General features: G+C 43.3%; 2 long non-coding RNA genes across 2 annotated transcripts in view; both read left to right on the top strand.

The window, feature by feature from the left end:
* The window catches only part of LOC120220260, a 34990-nt gene extending 28375 nt beyond the window's left edge, over positions 1–6615 (top strand). The window contains exons 3-4 of the long non-coding RNA XR_005525506.1: positions 5561–5643; positions 6372–6615. This is a non-coding gene — a long non-coding RNA (uncharacterized LOC120220260). The remainder of the gene's footprint in view (positions 1–5560; positions 5644–6371) is intronic.
* Positions 6616–8905: 2290 nt separating this feature from the next.
* Positions 8906–18834, top strand: LOC120220261. Its single transcript, XR_005525507.1, has 3 exons — positions 8906–9099; positions 13171–13481; positions 18740–18834. It is a non-coding gene; the product is annotated as an uncharacterized LOC120220261 (long non-coding RNA).
* Positions 18835–20051: the final 1217 nt, after the last annotated feature.

Consider the following 20051-nt stretch of genomic DNA (forward strand, 5'->3'; position numbering starts at 1 on the left):
CCTCTGTCTCATGAACAAAAGCAGCAGGCCTGGGCTGGAATTCAGTTAACCCAGCTGGAGCCCAGGTGAGTGATGAGGTGAGGTCTAGCTAGATAACAGAATCTACAGGAGAATGAATCTTGAGCTGAGCCCAGCTTGCTCTGCCTCTCTTTAGCTTAGGTGCTAAACATGAATTTATGTAAGTCTTGGGCTTGTATGATCCCTTCTCTTGTGTTTTGTGCATTGATTAAGAGCTTGGACTTTGGTGAGAGATTGACCTAGGTGTGGTCTTGGCTTTGGCATTTATCACCTGTATGAGATGAGGCAAATTAAGTCCTATCCAGGAAACTCATGTGCCTAACATGTGCTTGCTAGACTGTATCTGTTATCATTAATTTCCTTTCTCTCAACATCTAGGCCCTAGTTTCTAGGGAAAGTATTTTTAAAAGTATTTTATAACACTGGGCTTCTTTAGGATAATTTTTTATTTTTTTTTCTCTATTTCCTTCTTTGAAAATATTTATTTATTTTGAGAGAGAGAATGAGTGGAGGAGAGGCAGAGAGAGAGGGAGAGCATCCCAAGTAGGCTCTGCACTGTCAGCATAGTGCCCAATGAGGGACTCAATCTCATGAACTGTGAGATCATGACATGAGCCAAAATCAAGAGTCAGGCACTTAACCAACTGAGCTACCCAGGTGCCCCCAAGATTTATTTCTCTATGGAAATTTGACTGATGTGATCTGGCCAGGTGATAAAAAGACACATAAAAACAATGATGTCAAGTGTCACCAGAGGATTAGAATTAGTTGACCATGGATGCATTATCATGCTCCTATGCAAACATACAATGGGTAGTAAGTAGGCCTCTTGTTTTCCTCCAAGGGAAACTGTATTTATCTGATTCTGTTTCTAAGAAATGTCTTACCGCCCTCATCCTAATCATGTGATTTGGATGGAAATGGACAAATTCTTTTTTTTAATGTTTATTTTTGAAAGAGAGAGAGAGGAAGAGGGACAGAATGAGAGGAGGACAGAGGGTACAAAGGGGGTTCTGTGCTGACAGCAGAAAGCCCAATGTGGGCTCAAACCCATGTACTGGGAGATCATGACCTGAGCCGGTCAGACACTCAACTGATTGAGCCAACCAGGTGCCCTGGAAACGGACATATTCTTATGGATCCCATCAACTTGGCCTCCATTCTTTGACGTGAGATAAACATATGATTTGTGCTTGGCCATTTGGAGCATTTTCAGTCTTTAGAACTTAGGATGGAAGAAAGTGAGATGTAATTCCTGATCATGTTGGTGGTCATGTTTTCTGTTATGTAAAAGAAGCCTGTCTGAGAGAATGAAAAATATGTTCAGAGAGAAGCAGAGATGAGAGATAAAGAAAAAAATGTTTGGGCATCTTTTGGGGCCTTGGTTCCATTGTCCTTGAAGCCATGTGCCCTTAGGCCTTCCTGTAGGAACACAAGTTAAAACGTTATACTCTGTTTAAAGCTAGTTGAAATTAAGGTTCTGTCACTTGCAACCTTTATTGCTAACTGTTACTGAATAATAAACTACTACAAAAATTGGTGACTTAAGACAACAATGCACATTTATTTTCTTATTACTCAGTTTCTGTGGGTCAGGAATTCAGGAGCAGCTTTGCTGGGTGGTTTTGACTTGGGATTGATTTGTTCATTCAGATATTGGTGGGCACTACAGTCACCCAGAGGCTTGAATGGGGCTAGAGGATCTATTTCCAAGGTGTCTCAGTCACATGGTGGTACACTGGTTCTGGCTATTGGTGGGAAGTTTTACTTACTCTTCACACAGACCTCTCTACAGGGCCACTTGTGTTCATATGACATAGCAGATGGCTTCCCCAAGAACAAGTAATCCAGGAGGCCAACGTGGGAGAAACAAATGTCTGTTATGACCTAGCCTTGGAAGTCACACATTGTCACTTCTCCAGTGACCTATATATTGTTCATATAGGCCAGCCCTGTTTCAGTTTGGTAGGGGAATACACAAGGACATGAATAGAGGTGAAGACTATTGGAGGCTGTCTTGGAGGCTGGCTACAATGGAACCAAAAGAGTCCTGACTGGTACACTGTGGTGACAGTTGTCTCTACCTCAAGGTTAGATTTTATACCATATAGGTATTCTGATCACTATGATAATCAATATTTATTCTTAAAGTAATTGCCATTATTTATCACCTATCATCTTTTTGGAGGTTAAATTCATATAATATAATTCTCTCTCTTTTCACCTTATATATAATACACAAATGATTCATTAATAGAGTTCACTTTTTTCCAAACAGAGTTTTCATTGGTGTAAGTTCCTTAGTTGTATGTGGGCAGGGAGGTGTGAGATGATGACATGAAGTTAAGAATAAATTGCCAAGCTCCAAGTTCTGCTATTTTCCCAGTTCAGAGGTGGTAGAATTAGGATAACAGGAATGGAATTAAAATATCTGGTTTCTAGTTGAATTTGCCACATACTAACTCTGTGACATTGGTTCCTTAAGCTCAATGAGTCTCTTTCCTCATGTTTAAAAAAGGGATTAATATTTTTGTCTTAGAGTGAAGTTATGAGGACTCTGTGATATAGTGCTTTATAAACTATGAGATTTTACTTGTTGCTACAGAAAGATACCATGGTATTGACTTGGGAAACAGAAACCAGACTTGGGTCCTATTTTAGCCCCTTGTGGGTCACATGCTTTTATAAGGAATTATGTATCCTCTCTGAATTTGGATCTGCTCCTCTGTAACACCAATTTAATAATAATAATCCTAGTTTTATGCAGATGTGGAGTTCAGATGAAATGCTGTCTAAAAGTTTGGAACACAGCTGTTGCTATGATTATGCCTCTATCAGAGAAGGGTTGGAACCAAATTTACTGTATCTTTTATATAACATTTAACAAGATTAAGTAATGTATTTAATGAATAAATATGTACTGAAGGTAAATATATGGCAGGTGTGAGCTAAGTGCTGTGGATACAACAACAAACAGTGAAGATGCTATCCCTGTCTTCTTAGAGTTTGTGAAGGAATGATAAACAGGCCAGAAATTATGAAGCCTATTGATAAACGGTATGGGTGGGCATGTGGGTGCTATGGGAACATGTAGGAGTGGTGTCTAACACACTTGTGGCAGGCTTTCGTGAGGAAGTAAGGTCTAAAGTAAGATCTGAAAGGTGAGTCGGAATAGGTTAAAGGAGGTGGGTGAGAGTTAAAAGGAGGAGCAGCCCAGATGGAGGAAAGAACCTACCTAAAGAATGAGAGGTAAGAGAACACAGGATGGTCAGAAAATTATTCACTGTGGCTGGGGCCAACAGACAGAGGCAAAGCCCTTTGTGAACTAGAGTTGAAGAGATGTTCGATCATAAGGAACTTTCTGGTAGGCATGCTAAAGCTTTGCCCTGGATTTTGTCTTGAGGGCACTGAGGATTCCCTGAAGGATTTCAGAGCAAGAAAGAGACATATTAGATTTGCATTTTAGGCAAATCACCCACTCCATATTTTTCAAAGAGGCTGCTAATGGCATTCTGGATGGAACAATTCTCTATTTTGGAGATCATTCCAGCTGTGGTTGCAGATTACTGGCTTCCCAAGGATACCCATGTCCTAATTCCCAGAACCTACGAACATGTTACATTACATGGCAAAAGGGGCTTTGTGGATTGGATTAAATTTATGGACTTTAAAATAGAGAGGTTATCCTGGATTACATAGATTGGGTGGACCCCAAAACTTAGAGTGGAAGAGGAAGACAGAGGAATCAGGGAAAGATGTGGTAGGAGACACAAGGCATGAAAAGTATTCAATCCACCAGTACTTTGAAGATGAAAGGAGTAAGGAACCAAGAAATAAGGGAGACCCTAAAAGCTTGCATGATCTCTGCTGATAGCCAGCAAGGAAACTAGAACTTCAGTTCTACAATCCCATGGAACTGAATTCTGCCAACAGCCTTACTGGGCTTGGAAGAGGAGGGCGGCCCTTTGGAGACCTTGATTTGAGCCCAGTTAGACCTCTGTCAGACTTCTGACTTACATAACTTGTGAGGTAATAAATGGGTGTGGCTTGAGCTGCTAAATCTGTGGTACTTCACTACCAGAACTGTCGGAAATGAGAACACTGGATAGTGCAGCCTCCCTGGTTCCTGCTCCTTTAATGCCAGCATGCCTCTCCCTCCCACACACCTCCCCCCAGCCTTCCCCCACACACCACCCTTCCACCCATACCAGCACCACACACATCTAAAAGCAAAGAGCATTTTTGTAGGAACCTGACTTCCCCTCCAGTGAGCAAGAGAACACACTCTTGGAGCCATCAGCAATTTGTACCAGGATCAGCCAAGGAAGGGAAATGACAGTGGAGCGACTGCGAATCCAAAAGGCCCCTTATGGCCAGAGGCACCCGGTTGGTGAAGCACAGTAATTGCTTGAACACTCTTCAGCTACTCCATGCTGCAATTGACGACAGGAAATGAAGAGAGATTTTATAATTCCCAAGAGAAGCAAGTCAGGCGATCCAAATGGGTGGAATGCTGTTTGAACCAGGGTGTTTGGCTAAGCTGACCAAACTCCTGGGTGCAGTTTGAAAGCATGTTACCCTGGAGATTTTTATTTATACTTGAGAACCTGTGCCCCTTATTTCCACCCATAGGTGTACAAGGATCCAACTCCTTCTACTAAATCCCTTCTGTGTGAAATACTTCATGTGGTTTCTGCCTTCCTGACCGACCCCGAGGCAGGGCACACACTACGCCACACACATAAGCCTATTTCAACAGTGAGTTCTCACTCAGATGTCACAGCCCACTGGCTCCCCAGGCCTCTTCTGGTTTGTGCTGAGTTCCCCACCCTAGCGATTGGGAGGGCCAACTCTGCACCATGAACCCCTAATCCTGGGAAGAAGAACACAACAGAGCATGTAACCAGTTACCCAAAACAAATGCAAGTGTCATGGGAACCTTTCAAAGTTGGTTCTCAGTGGGAAATGAAAATTCTCCCTGCATTTGCATTTTCCTTACGTTCTTGAAAACAGCCACGGTGACATGAATGAAACATCAAGTCACAAAATAATGATTCAACATAATTCATAGGTCACAGCAGAGAAGTTGAGTTTTTTTGTGCTCTTTTATGCATAGGGATTGATGAATCCCACAGGTATTCCTGACGTCGGCACTTTAAGTAAGGTGTTCAGCCTATAATATTAAGACTCATTGGCAAAAATGTAATTCACACATGAAGGTTTTGCCTTTGAAAGTCCAATGAAAGTTGACCATATTCTCCTATTCCCAGTGGAACTGAAGTGGGTCATGTCACCGGGTAGGTCGGCTCTGTGTCTGATTAAGCAAAGCAGTTCGCCCTTTCTGCCTCTTGACTGAAGTCCATTTAAGTGGAATCAGGTCTGTTTCTAAAAGACAAAGTTATCTCTTATTCAAATCATAATAACAATGTCAAGTTTCAGCCCTAAAGCAGGAAAACCAGGGCCGATGCTTCTCATTGCTCTACACTTACCTTGCTTCTGAGTCATTTTCAGCTCCGAGAGATCCTCTTTGTTCTCTGCCCAGGCACTGAGAAAAAGCCAAGGACAGAAAGCAGGCCTCACTGTCAACGTTTTCGGTGTCATTTTCCTAATGCTGACTACGTATCAGTATGTGTGATTTTATAATTATAGCTGTTTATTTGATTTGGATAGGCAAATTGGTTTGGGAGCAAAAGGGATGTTTTATGTCAAAATGCTCTAACTTTGGTTGGCAATTATCTTCTGAATATTTAGAAATGGTGACAGCCCTCTCTCCGTTCTTGGATATATTTCTGGCACTGTCAGGGGCTTTGGTCCCAGGAAAGGAGGGAGAGGGCTCCTATACAAGATGAGATAACTAATAAAACTATAGTGGTGGGATTTTTTTCTATAAAAGAAAATCCATAAGTGACAAAATATCTCACCAAGTCATTTTTCCTCCCCAGTGTCTTGGCGTTGTGTGTGTGCTTGGCACATGCAGAAATTAAGTTTACAGATTCTGTAAAGCAATTCATCCTGCTCTGAATCTAATGCCAGTAATTTTTCAAGGAAGTCAGCAAAATGTAGCCCAGGAAGGAAAACATTGCCATTATTTTTTAAAAACTCTATTGTTTTTATTCAATCTGCTACTGAACTGTGACTAAATCATTTACTCTTCATATTTAATTTTTAATTTTGTGATATTCTCACTCCCAAATGAGGTCAAGTCCTAAATCCTTGTATCCTAACATCCCAGCTGTACAATCATATAAGAGGTTTGTTTCAGTAAAAATGATTACTGGTGTCTATAATAGAATTGTAATAACTCAATACTGTTTTATAAATTTTTGATTCACTCTGCATTTTTTATTTGACAGCTTGCCAAGTTCCAGTTTTTATCTGATCATCTTTGCATCAATAATACATGAAGTTGGATCTTCTGAAAAGAGGATACTTTTCTCCCCACTGAATGTGTTGCTTTTGCCAGCACAAACATGGATTTGGATTTAATAATCTGTAGGCCTTTGGGTTTGATCACACTTTGCAGGAAACCCCAAAAAGAGCGACGGCCACATATCCACCAACATGGACTCAATTGCTCCTCCTTAATAAATGCAATCATTGAACACCTGATCCGTACTATTGCTTGTTATGTGTAATTGATTAAAGGTTTGACATAGTTGAGATTTGAGTGACCCCAGGTTTCCATATTCAGATCCTCTCAGCCAAAAAATGACAATCAACAAAAGCTATGCCATAGAAGGATGATGTTTCTGATCATAATTCCTTGTCACCTCCATCATTGCGCATTTTGTCACACTGCCCTTAAATGATGGCAGGGGTTCTGCGAATCTCAGGCTGCTCTCCCTCCAGCTGTTCAAGTTAAAGACCACTGTGTGAGTAACAGGTCTACCCATCACCCACCTCCAAGGATTGTTATGAATAATCAGTATCAGGAAAAGGAACTGACTAGGACTGGGAGCATCATATCTTTATCTATTGTCTTATTTTCCATCTCTAAGGAATGCAACCAAGATACTTTTAAAATTCATCATTCCCATCTCAAATAAACAATAAAATGCTGGGGAGTAAGAGAACTGCTCACCCAATGGTTGTCAAGCAGTTAAATCAGAATCTCTGGGAGGTGCAATGTGGGCATTTGGTATTTTTAAAAGCTCTTCAGGTCATTTTGATGCATAGCCAAGGTTGAGGCTCGGTGTGCTCTAACCTGAAACCTTGCCACTCGGTGTAGCTGGGTGCCAGCCTCATGGGCTTGTTAGAAATTCAGAAATCTACTGAATCAGCTAGATCTATTGAACCAGGTCTACTGAACAGAATCTGTGTATTAGCAAAATCTTTCAGGTGATTTATAGGCACACTGAAGTTTGAGAACAGATCTAAACTGCTATTATTGTTAAGAAACATCCGTAAATTAGGTAAGCCAATTACTAAACAGATTGGCCTCTTTCAGTGTTTCTGGGGGAAGTGGGGTATAACTGTGGGCTCTATTGTCAGGCAGTGCTGGGTTTGTACCCTGGTTATCCCAGTTACTAGCTGTGTGACTTAGGGAAAGTCTTTCTAAGCTTAAGTGTGCTCACCTGTGTAATGATGCTAATAATAGTACCCACCTCTCTTGGGTTATTGAGAAAATGAATTGAAAGATTTCATGTAAAGTGCCTAAGACAATGCCAGGTGCACTGTAAGCAAGCAATAGTTTTTAGTAGTTAATACTAATATTAATAAAAGTTATACTCTTCAGAGACTGCAATTTCTCAGATGTTTAAATGCAGAAAATAATTCTTTTTTATTTATGTTTACCCTCAAAGCCAAGTGAGGCTCTTATGAAAGCCAGCCCTAATGTCCATCCTTGCGTTTTCAGCTCACACTTGATCCCATTCATCATTTACAGGAGGGACAGCAGGAAGGTTAATGGATGCCTAGAAAAACAATGTGGTGGTGAACTCAACCAGAATGCCTTTCCTATTGCCTGAGTCTCGGTGACTTCAGCTTAATTTTCCTTGGAACCTCTTGCCATTGTATGTGAAAGGACTCACAAAGCAGGCTTCCATGTGGGGCTAACTCCGTTCACCTAAATTTGGCCTGATTTGGAAAGCTTTCTTGGCTTTTTCCCATCCAATCCAAACAGGGAAGGGAGATTTTATTAAAATGACTTGGGCCCAGCCTGCTCTGTGCTCTGAACCATTGAAGAGAGCCAAAAATGTCCCCTGGTGTCCATAGAAACATTGTTCTTATTTTTCAAAGTTAATCCAGCTGAATTTGCAAGGCTGCCTCACCTCCATCAGAGCTGCAGACGGCCAGGACAAAGAGCTGTTTTGATGTTCCCAGCTGGGAACCCTGCCCTCGGCAAATACAGTTGATATAAATAAATGGTCTCTTGCCTGCCTACATTCATGCCCATCTGTTTGGAGGGCGTGGTGCCCAATCAAAAGTTGCCTAGACGCTCACCATGGGCACGGGTGCCAAGGAAGGACGATTTCATGGCAGCCTGCCTAATGCTATGAGTGCCATCTTTTCAGTAGTGGGTTCTCATGCTGGACCAGAATGGGAGCACTGGCACTGCATGTTTCCTTACTGTTGATCACACCTGTTGACAAGGTGGTGCCAAACTAAAAAAAGAGGGAGAGAAAGAAAATTGCTGTGTAGGAACATCTTTGGGCTCCCAGGGCCTGGCACATCCGCTAAGACAGATTCTAATTAAGGAGAGAAAGTCTCTGCCCATGGATGTTCTGATGAGGCACAAGATTGGCAAGTCAAACTTTACTTGGCTCTATCGCAGGGGCAAAGGGCAAGCTGCTCCCAGCTGGCGATCTGCCCCTATCTAATATAGGAAATATAATAGAATGCTGGTCTTTGTGATGACATCAGGCACCAAACAAACCAGGGGAATGAATCATGCTGAGCCCAGCCCACTATCCCCTTGCTCCCAATTTTCACCCACCCACTGGCAATGATAGCCCTGATGAGCACAACGAACGACTGTAAAAACCTAGGAGCTGATTTTATTTTGCGTTGGCTGAGCTTGAGAAAGGAAATGAAGCCAGTCAGGAGAATGCAGGATGTGGGGACATTTTAATGCTGATAAAGGTAAGTAAATTTCCTCTGAGTTTGTCAAGCATGATTGTTAATAAATGCATGTACTCAGGTCAACAGGGGACCACAAAGGGGACCAGGAGAGAATCCTCACCACAAAAGTTAGGAAAGTACTAATCCCAGCATTCTCTGTAGACCTCTAAATGCCTAAAAACAGTGGTTCTCAGCCACAGAATATTGTGGAGATGGGGAGTGAGCAATCTTTATTGATGAGAAATTCAGGCACACTACCTTGTCCTGTAGAAGAAAAATAGGTTGAGAAACTGCTGGCTGAGAGAATCAAAGCAACATGCCTTATTTACACTTAAAAAGGCATTTGTTAGTTCAGTATTTGGTTTTGATCTGAAATTTGCATCGTCTATTTAAACAGGAAGTCTATCAGTTAGACTTGTGGCTAAATCTTGAGATAAGCTGACAATGGCCCTCCAAGATGTCCATATGCTAATCCCCAGGACCTGGAAATACATTACCTGACAGGACAAAAAGGACCTAGCAGGTGTAATTAATTTAAGTCTCTGGGCATGTGGGAGATCATCTTCGATTATCTGAAGGTCTGATGTAATCACGAGGGTCCTTATTAGAGCAGAAGGTAGTATGAAGCGGGCAGCAGAGACTGGATGATGTGTTTTGAAGATGAAAGAAGGGGCCCAAAGCCAAGGAATACACACAGCCATCAGATGCTGAAAAAAGCAGGGAAACCAGTTGTCTCCTCAGAAATTCCAGAAGGAACCAGCTCTGTATATCCCTCTATTTTCACCCAGTGAGACTGGTTTTGGAGTGCTTACAATTCCTCCAGAATTGTAAGAGAATAAATGTGTTTTGTTTTAACCACTAAGTTTGTGGTAACTTGTTACAGCAGCATTGGGAAACTAATGCAATCCTTAGCCTGGTGTCGCAAAATGGAGGGCCCCGGGGTACACATAGCTTGGAGCAACACAGTCTATCAGCTGCTCTGATAAAACCAGCTAGTTCAGTTAATTGTTTTTCTCCCTAACCCACTGGCCTTTTCTTCCCCCATCATGAATACAAAAGACTGTAATCAAATCCAATGTTTTTGTTTATCCTTATTGGCATTGCACTAGCCTAAGGTTAAAAGAAACAGTTCTCCATCAGATCTCAGGTCACACCCTTAAATTTACAACATTTGGCCTACCAGGCAAGAACATCGCTCAAATTAACATAAACACAGACAATCCCAGCTCTAATTGCAAGCATTCAGATCCCAAAGGATAGGAGCAGTTTTAAGGCTTTGGTTTAGATTTATGTTTGACCAATGTTGTAGCCTTACTATGTGCCAGGTACTAACCATTATATATTGCCATTTAGAATATATCCCCAAGCAACACAGTGGGTTAACTTTGCAGTTACTGGACATACATGCAGTGTGAAATAGCCATTATTATTAGAAAGAAGTTAATACATAACTTATTCCTCTCAGCAACTGACCTAACCCTGTAGGGCACCTGCTATCACTGAATGTTAGCATCAGGTGTCCATCCATATAGCCATCCATCATTCCATCTCAGTGTAGCGGTGCATCACACACAGGGAGTTGGGACACTGAGGCTTTTCTTTCCAGGAAGCAACTTTATCTGTGCCAGCACGGGCTCAGCAGGTTAAGACCCCAAAAGGCTGAGCCCCGAGCACAGCGGGGGGATGCCTTTTGTACAATTATGCCTCTTTGTCTCTCATATATGGTTAACATACATTCTGAATGGATGGTCCATGTTACAGTCATGAAGAAGGTCATGCACTTGCACATAGTCAGGTTACCTTCCCTTGTCTTGAGGTTTTTACCACATTCCTTAGGGAGAAGCTCTACTACATTCCCCACTTTGATGCTCAGACCTCCTAATTTGGGTCAAAGAGCATCATCTTGGTTTAGAGGTTTATATTTCCAAAACATCATCACATGCAAGACTGTTTTCCTTTTGACCATTACCTCAATGAGGTTGGAGACAGACTGTATAACCAGGGGAGGTAGGCAAGGTAGGATTAAGCAAGCCCCAGAATCAAGAGGATAATAGTTAGGAGGGTTTTGAATCCCCAGAGAGTTGAAAACTATCCTCCAATAACTCCCCAGGGTCCTAACCTTTCCAGGTCTGGACTGAGACATGAGCAACCTTTCTCATTCGATCTATGATCTTCTCTATGACTTTTCCTTCATCATTATCTGTAGGCAGCAGTTGCTCAGGTTAAACTTTCCACAAAGTCCTCCTTTAGAAGCAAGCAAGTAATCTAAGGCCAAGCAATTTTGATAGATACTATTGTGCATTTTGGTTTGCTACTTGGCTAGTAAGTTAAAAGCTCTGGCACTTTCACTGGTTATAATTTCTACAACTGTGAACAGTCTGATTATGTGGCTTAGCATGTAAATTGGAGTGTGGTAACCCCAGGACCCATCTTCTGCCCCGGTGGTAGGGCCATAATATTGGATTATACATTTGGGGGTCACTTATCATCTTTCCATTTGCCAATTTGTAGGGCACATTGTTTCCTTTGAGTCTCCCTGTCCCCATACACTTGGACTCCCAAATCCTCCTCTCTGGCAAGTGGGAGCAGGAAGAAAGATGGATAAATAGTTCCCAGCACACGTGACCCTGACCAGCCTGAGGGAAGTACTATATAGGCTGTCCACCCACATATCCAGTGTAGTCTACCTGGGGCCTGCCATTCAACAGCTGCATCGACATTGTCTGAGGCCTCTTGGAGGTAAGAGAAGTTAGACAAGGGGTGAGGATCTGGGCTCAAAGTGATCTGGGGACCCCCACCCCTGTGTTTCCTAGGAGGCTGAGCCTAAACACATTAAGCTTCCAACAGAGATGGTGACCTTTCTTCCCCACAGGGCAAGCCAGTTTGTCCCAATAATTGAGGTTTTGAGGAGCCAAACCCTGGTAGGACTGGAATATTCTGTTCCATTATAAGGCTTGTGGGGATCTAATTCTCAGCCTCCCATGGCCATTGAACTTCCATGTTCATTCCCCTACGTACATAGGAAGAAGAGATCTTCAGAGTCTGGGCTATAGTCTCTGCTAGGGCTAGAGACAAATTCCTTGCTGTGACTGAAATGGGAGCAGGGCTACTTCTCGATGGACATGGTTGGATGCGTGGTAGTGACTCTCTTGAAATATAGCACTGTCCCTGGGTCTCTGCCTCGCCCATGGATCTAGATGCCAATTCAGGTGCTCCATTGTCATTTGGAAGCTCCTGGGTTAGTGATGGTAAAATTAACAAGGTTACAGGCCTTTGATTGACAACCTGATGTAACACCCCCCTTCTGAAGGAGCACTGTTGTGCTTTCTTTTTTCCAAGTAGCCCATGAAACACAGCTTCAGCTGGGGCATAAAAACTCAGGTGTACTGGCACATAAACCATTTTCCTCACATATGATTTGTCATTGAGTCGGTATTCCCGCTGCCAGTCTAAGCATCTGCATAGTATATAAAGAGTCCTTGGGCCTTCTATGACAAGTGCCCACTTTTTTCGTATGACAGATGCCTCTAGGCCAACACCTATAATGGCACATACATCAAACAGCATTGACACTGGTCGTTTGGGCTAGTAATTTGTGTCTAGCTGACTAAGACATCCCCCACTCCCGAACCTTGGTAGGAACAGACTTCTAAACAATCTACACTGGGGGAGTACTGTGGGTTAAGGCAAGTGTATTGACTCTCCCATTGGCAGATAGAATATGTGGCCTGATTGTGTCTGCAGGTCCCCAGGACTTTCCCTGGGCATGAGAAGTGGGTATGGTATAGTAAGGTTCAAGTGACTCCCTGGCCTGACTTGGTTATGCAAATACATGGGTCGCGTGATGAGGGATCTAGGTCTACAGAGGGGTCCCGATTAGAAGCAACCAATACCAATGAATCATTCTGTTCATAAAGGGAAGGTGGTACTAGCAGAAATCTCTCACCACACTTGCAGCCAGCCAGGGCAGCCTCTGTCAATCCTATGGCAAAAAGTAAAGCAAGAATCACAGTAACAGCAAGAAACAAGGGTGACAGCATCACAGTAAGGAAACAGATATAGAAAATAAGAACAGTCTATTTGTCCCATCAGACCATCGATTCCTCAAGATTCTGTCCTGCATAGATTAGTCAACTTCTGGAGTGACTAACGCAGAGCTGCAGTTTCCCAGAGCCTCTGGAGTTGCAGATTGCTCCTTCCACATGGTCAGCTTGCATGGTGTCGATGGATCAGGAATGCACTCCCAGTTTCAAGACGCTGGCTTTGCTGTGCTGTGGTAAATCCAGGGACCCACCTTAACTACCTTTACTGCAGTAGGTGACAGTGAATGGGCCCTTGCAGAGGGGTTTTAGGGGTTGGACATTCCACTCCTTTCCCCAAACGGCATCTCCTGGTTTAAAAGGGTGAGCATCTGTAGTCAGATTCACAGGTAATCCCTTCCTAACCAGGTGGTGCAAGGTGCTTAGGGTAGAGCCAAGAGCCTGCATTTGTTGCCTTAGGGTTAGATTGCCTATCGCGTTTAGATCCCCACTTATGCCATTGATAATGGGGGGAGGGCACCCCTATAGGATTTCATAACAGGAGAACTCCATCTGCTTAGTGGGGCTACACCTGATTCTTAACAAGGTAATTGGCAACACCTGGTCCCAGTGTGGGTGGGTTTCCTGACAGTTTACTTAATTGAAGCTTCAGGGTTTGGTTCATTCATTCCATCTTCCTGGAGCTCTGGGGTCAGTATTCCGTATGTAACTTCCAGGTGACCTTTAACCTCTTTGCCACCAGCCACACCACCTCAGCCATGAACACTGACCTGTTATCTGATCCCATAGTGATAGGGATTCCAAATCAAGGAAAGATATTTTTAGAAGTTAGGCCACTTCATGTGCCTTTTCTATGTAAGTAGGGAAGGCTTCCACCCAGCCTGAGAAAGCACATGCAAAGACCAACAGGCATTTACAGCCTCAGGCCCAGGGAAGATCAGTGAAATCCACCATCATATTTTCAGTGGGACTCCCCTGACACTCTGCACTCCAGGGGTGGCCTTGGGTCCCTGACGTGGGCTATTCTGGGCACACACTTCACATTGCTCACATACTGCTCAGGCAATGCTGGAGAGTCAATGGGTGTAGAGATGTCGGCTTAACATAGTCTCCAGAGCTGTCTGGACAGTATGGCTTTCCTCATGCTGGACAAAAGCTGGACCCAGGGCCTCAGGAATTGCTACTCGGCTGTCTTCAAATTTCCACCATCCACCTGGGTGGTAGCTTCCATTTCCAGTCTTAAACCAGGTACTCTCATGTTGTGAGTAATTAGGGTCTCATTCTGCCAGTGGACTAGGGAACAGTGTGGTGTTTAATGCCACTGATTCCACTGTTCCTTTGGAAGTTCCTAGCTTTGCCTCTTGGTCTGCCTTATGGTTTCCCCATGCAGCCATGGTGTCTCCCCTTTGATGTCCCCAACAATGCATGACTGCCACTCTTTAGGGGACCACACAGTGTCTTAGAGTTCAAAGACTTCCTTACCATACTTTAAGTCTTTTCCTCCTGAGTTTATATTAGACTTTGCTCTTTATATAAAGCCACATGTAGGAGGGTGGTGAAGACATACTTAGAGTCTGTGTATATATTAACAAGTATCACTGCCACCAACTGGAAGGCTTGGGTTAGCATGATGAGTTCTGTGTTCTATGCCAAAGTCCCCTTTGGCAGGGGCTTGGCCTCAATGATAGAATTCAGGGTCACCACAGAGTACCCTACAAAGGTGTTCTCCCTCTTTCACAAAACTGCTATTATCGGTGAAATACTCAGCATCAGGGTCCTTGAGAGACTGGTCCGTCAAGTCTGGTCGGCTGGAGAACACCTCATTCATGACTTCAGTGCAGTCATAATCTGGTTGACCTGGCCTGACAGGCAGTAGGGTTGCAGGGTTTAGGGTCCACACTACTTCCAGGTAAATGTATTATCTGACCATCCAGATGTTGGTTAGCCAGTATTGTCCTTTGTAATCCATTAATGTCAATACTGAATGTGGCACACTGACTGTCAATTCTTCTTCCATAGTTAACTTGTCAGCCTCAGACACTAAGAGGGTCATGGCTGCAAGTGCCTATAGTCAGAGTGGCCAGCCTTAGGCAACAGAATCAAGCTGCTTGGAGAGATATGCCACTGGGCAATGCCCTAACCCCCACACCTTGGTTAGGACTCCCATCGTGATGCCAGTAAGTTCATGAATGTACATGAAGAAGGGCATGGACATGTCTGGAAGCCCCAGACCAGGTGCACTGGTGACAGCCCATTTGATCTCTTCAAAGGCCCTTTGTTATACTTGTTCTCATATCAGAGGTTCCTGCTCTCCCTGCTTTGTGACCTCATAAAGGGGTTTTGGCAAAACTGAGAAGTTAGGTATCCATATTCTACAGAAGCCTGCAGCCTCAAGAAACTCCTGAATCTGATGGCAGGTCAACAGGACTGAGATCAAACAAATGGCCTATTCTTTCTCCAGGCCGAGTTAGCGCTGCCCTTGGGAGAGGTGAAAGCCAAGGTACCTGACTTTCTTTTGACAGATTTGGGCCTTTCCTGCCTCTTCCTTCATGCCATTTAGAAGGGCTTCCTGATACTGGTTAATACTTGAGAGCCCTCCATCTACACTTGAGTCATTTGGGTCCCATTTGGGGTCCTCCCCAGGGAAATGAGCCTGAGCATAAGCATGGGTGTCTAGCATCCCAGCTGGACCATTCTCCTAGGGCTGCCTGGGTAATTTGAGCATCAGGAGGAGTTGGCAACAGTCCATCCAAGTAGATTTATGGGTGTGAATTATGCACGGCATTAATTCAATCATAGCCTGGGGCTTCTCCATATAGGAGGGAGTATGGTGCTTCCAGTTTAGGAGGTCCGTAGTGGTAAAATGGTTGGTACACAAAAACATGCTGGCTTCCTCAGATCTGGCCTTCCTGATCATAATACACAGGTCTCCTAGTTTTCCTCAGTGGCACCTGTAGGGGTCCCCAGTGTTGCTGCAGGGAGGGACTGTCTCCACTGACCTGATCTCTAATCACCTTCCAGGAGGGGTGTATGGGGTTAGGACCAGTGGTCCAGGTGAGCCAGTCATATCCAGAGAGGCTGGTGGTGCTAGAGGCGGTGAGGCCTCGGGACTAGGAGCAGGCTCCAGGGTGAGGTTTCAGTAGGTGGGGTGGCTGGAGGCACAGGTGGCAGTGAGGGATATAGTGGCGTATGGTGGTGGGGTCCCCTCAGGCTCTGCTGACAGTATGGGTTTATCATGACCTGAGCCACCATAATTTTGCAGTTCTCTTCAGTACAGGCTTTTAGCCAAGGTGGCCGGAATAGGACCAGGTCTTGCCAATGGTCAATGTAAAGAAATTGGTTGGGAGTGGCCTGGGTCCTCCACAATGACCTTGAACACTCAGCCAACTAGTTCCTTATCAAGTGAGACCTCAGAGGGCCAGCCAACCTCAAATGATGGCCAATCAATTTCATAGAATGTCCAGAGCTTTCCGGGAGTTAATTTCACACTGTAATCTCCTGAATATCCCTTTTTGAAATTCCTCAACATACACTCTAGGGGAATCATTTACTCTGCTTTCCACCCATTTCCTCTCCCTAATGGACAACTTTCACCCACAAGAGAGGGAAAGGGGGGAAGGAAGGGACTAATTTGGAGAGGACACACACTTGCTTTATCCATTTCCAACTACTCTCCTCTCTGAGATATTTCAGGCACTACTTAGCATTGGTGGATTCAGTATCAAGCCCTGACCTGGATCAGACTTCTGAGGAAGTCTGACACTGTCGTAAACTATATGAGGTTTCCCCGGAACCACAGATCAGGACTCAATACTCACTTTGACCCATTGGTCAGGGTCAGAACTTTTCCTCTGTCCATCTCATTTAGACACAGTCACACAGCGACTCCAACCTGCTGCCCAGTGCCCGGTGCCTTAGAGTTGCAGTTTCATTCCTTATGGTACTACTCAGGCACCTCTGGGAAGTGATCAGGCTCCCCTTCTGTCTCTTAGGGGCAGATCTACAAAAATGAACCCAGGTTCTTACCAGTCTGATGGGCGGTGTTCCTGGGCCTCAGCCCTGAGCTGTTTCCTGGGCCTCACCAGGTTCCTTTGTGGATCTGAGGCCCTCACCCTGGTGTGCTGTGTGGTGGCTAATCTCCTAGGGACCAAGCGGTCCACTGGTGCCAGGTGAGGTTGCCTCTCCCAGAGCCCCAAAGTTCGTACTTGGTGACAAGGGAGGTAAAACGCCATCTCTGCCTCCCAGGCAATGCCCCCACAGAATGTAGTGGTGAGTCACACAGAGGGATAAGATCCCAAAAGGATGAAGGCCTGGGTGCAGCAGGGTGTGGGGGGATTGCCTTTTGTACAATTTTTGCTCCTTTGTTTGCCATATATAGTGACATACAGTCTGAAGGGTGGTCTATGTTACAGAGTCGTGACGAATATTGCATCTGCACACATAGCCAAGTTGCCTTCCCTTGTCTTGAGGTTTTCACTACATTTAAACAAATTTTTAAAAATGTTTTATTTATTTCTGAGAGAGAGAGAGAGAGAGAGAGAGAGAGAGAGAGACAGCATGAGCAGGAGGGGAGGGGCAGAGAAAGAGAGAGGGAGACACAGGATCTGTAATAGGCTCCAGACTCTGAGATAACTGTCAGCACAGAGTCTGATGTGGGGCTCAAACCTACAAACCATGAGATCATGGCCTGAGCCGAAGCCAGACGCTTAACTGACTGAGTCACCCAGGTGCCCCTCACCACATCTTTTGGGGAGGGGCTCTACTACATCAGCAGCAGGATTGTTCATTTGCCTGTCTGCAGTGGCTGTGATGTGATGTGCAGAAAGACACTGGGAAAAACTCGGGCTTTACTTTTGGCTACATTAGGGTTTGACCAAATCTAATATATAATTTATATATATATATAAAATATATATTATATATATAATTATAATTTACATATAATTTATAATTATATATTTATATATAATATATATTTTTATATATTTTATAAAATTATAATAATATTATATAATAGATATATATAATCTAATATATAATTTTAATGTTAATTTATTTTGAGAGAGAGAGCACGAGTAGGGGAGGGGCAGAGAGAGAATCCCAAGCAGGATCTGCTCTGTCAGCACAGAACCCCACTCAGGGCTCAATCTCATGAGCTGCGAGATCATGACCTGAACTGAAATCAAGAGTTGGACACTTAACTGACTGAGCCACCCAGGAGACCCTAATATATACATATTATTTAATATAATATATTTAATATTAATATATTAATATAATACATTTATATATATATTAAATCATAGTGGACCTCTTTTGCTTTTGTTTCTTCTTGGGCACAACATAACACACACAGTACACAATAAGTCTGTACATAAGAATAAATGACTTGAGCTCCAAAGTAACAAGGATCCTAGAAAAAGAAGCAGTCGTAATTTAACTGTTTTCCTTTTCCTTGAAGGAAATTAAATACTCTGCCTTGTTTGTTCATAAAAATTTTGAGAGATTGAGAATCTACCAGGTCTTCTATTGTTTATCTCTATTGAATAAAGTTAAATGACATCTTTTCCAAGTTGGTTGAGTTGTATACATATTTCCCATCAATTGGTCTATTTCAACAGGTATTTCCAGCATTTGGCCTACCGGAAAAACTGCCTCCATTACCTCTTAATCTAATATTTGGACCTCATTCTGCCAAAGTTTTTCTTTTAAAAATAAAAGTAAATAAAAATATTTTTTTCTCGGTGTACCACCTTTTTCTCTAAATGCTGTTTTCTTTTTTTATTTTGCTTGCAATCTGAGTTAGGGATAATTCAGTCTTCCATTATGATGAAAGTCTCAGTTTTTGAGATGCCTGTAAGTAAAATGAAAGCATCTCTGTAGAATTTTATGGACCTCAGAAGAAAATAATAAAAATAGTGTTTATTTATTCATTTATCAGTAAACATTTATTGAGCATCTAGTTTTGCCCTGATATCCTCCCTTTCTTTTTGTTGTCTTTTTACCCCCAATTTTCTTCCTTCCTCTCTCCTACAAAGTTGGCATATTTCTCAGAACTGGAAATTTAAAGGTAAACAAACTGAAGGACCCTTAAGGACTTACAGCTTAATAAACAGTAATAATGCAATGCGACCGTTCTGTTGTGGAAGGGTGCGGGAGGTACAATGGGGGTTTGAGGAGGGAGAGTTCGTCTGTAATTAGGAGCATCAGAGTAGGCAGGTAGCACTTAGACAGAACTTTGAGTAGGCTTCTCCAAGTGAACAGGATTGGGGGTGTATTAGTGTTCTATCTCTATGTAACAAATTCCCACTTTGTAGTAGTTTAAAACAACAAACATTTATTATCTCATAGTTGCTGTAGGTCAGGAGTCTGGGTATAGCTTAGCTTGGTTCTCTGCTCAAGGTAACACAAAGCTAAATTCAGGATGTTGGGTGGGCTACATTCTCATGTAGAGGCTTGGCTGGGGAATAATCTATTTTTAAGCTCATTCAGGTTGTTGACAGCTTTCATTTCCTCATGGTTGTCTGACTGAGGACTCCCTAGTTTTGCTGGCTATTAGACAGAGGCTATCCTTAGATCCTAGAAGAACACTTATAGTTTTCAGAGGCTGCCAGAGGTTCCTAGCTATGTGATCTTCTCCTACATGACTTCTTTCTTAGGCCAACAAGGATAGTCTCTAGTCTAGTCTGCTAAAAGAGTCTTATATAATGGAACAAAATCATGAAAGGATATCCCATCAACTTTGACATACTCTATTGTTTAGAAGTAAATCACAGGTCTTACCTGCACCTAAGGAGAGCAAATAACTCCTTAGGAGAGAGGCATGATCACAAGGAGCGACTCACTGGGGGTCACCCTAAGGTGTGTGCCCCACATGGGGTGATAAAAGGAATGGAAGAAGCAGGTAGATAAGAGATTGTGTAGGGAATGAAC

This window comes from Hyaena hyaena, unplaced genomic scaffold (assembly GCF_003009895.1).
Source record: "Hyaena hyaena isolate Hyena2069 unplaced genomic scaffold, ASM300989v1 scaffold_679, whole genome shotgun sequence".
NCBI lineage: Eukaryota > Metazoa > Chordata > Mammalia > Carnivora > Hyaenidae > Hyaena > Hyaena hyaena.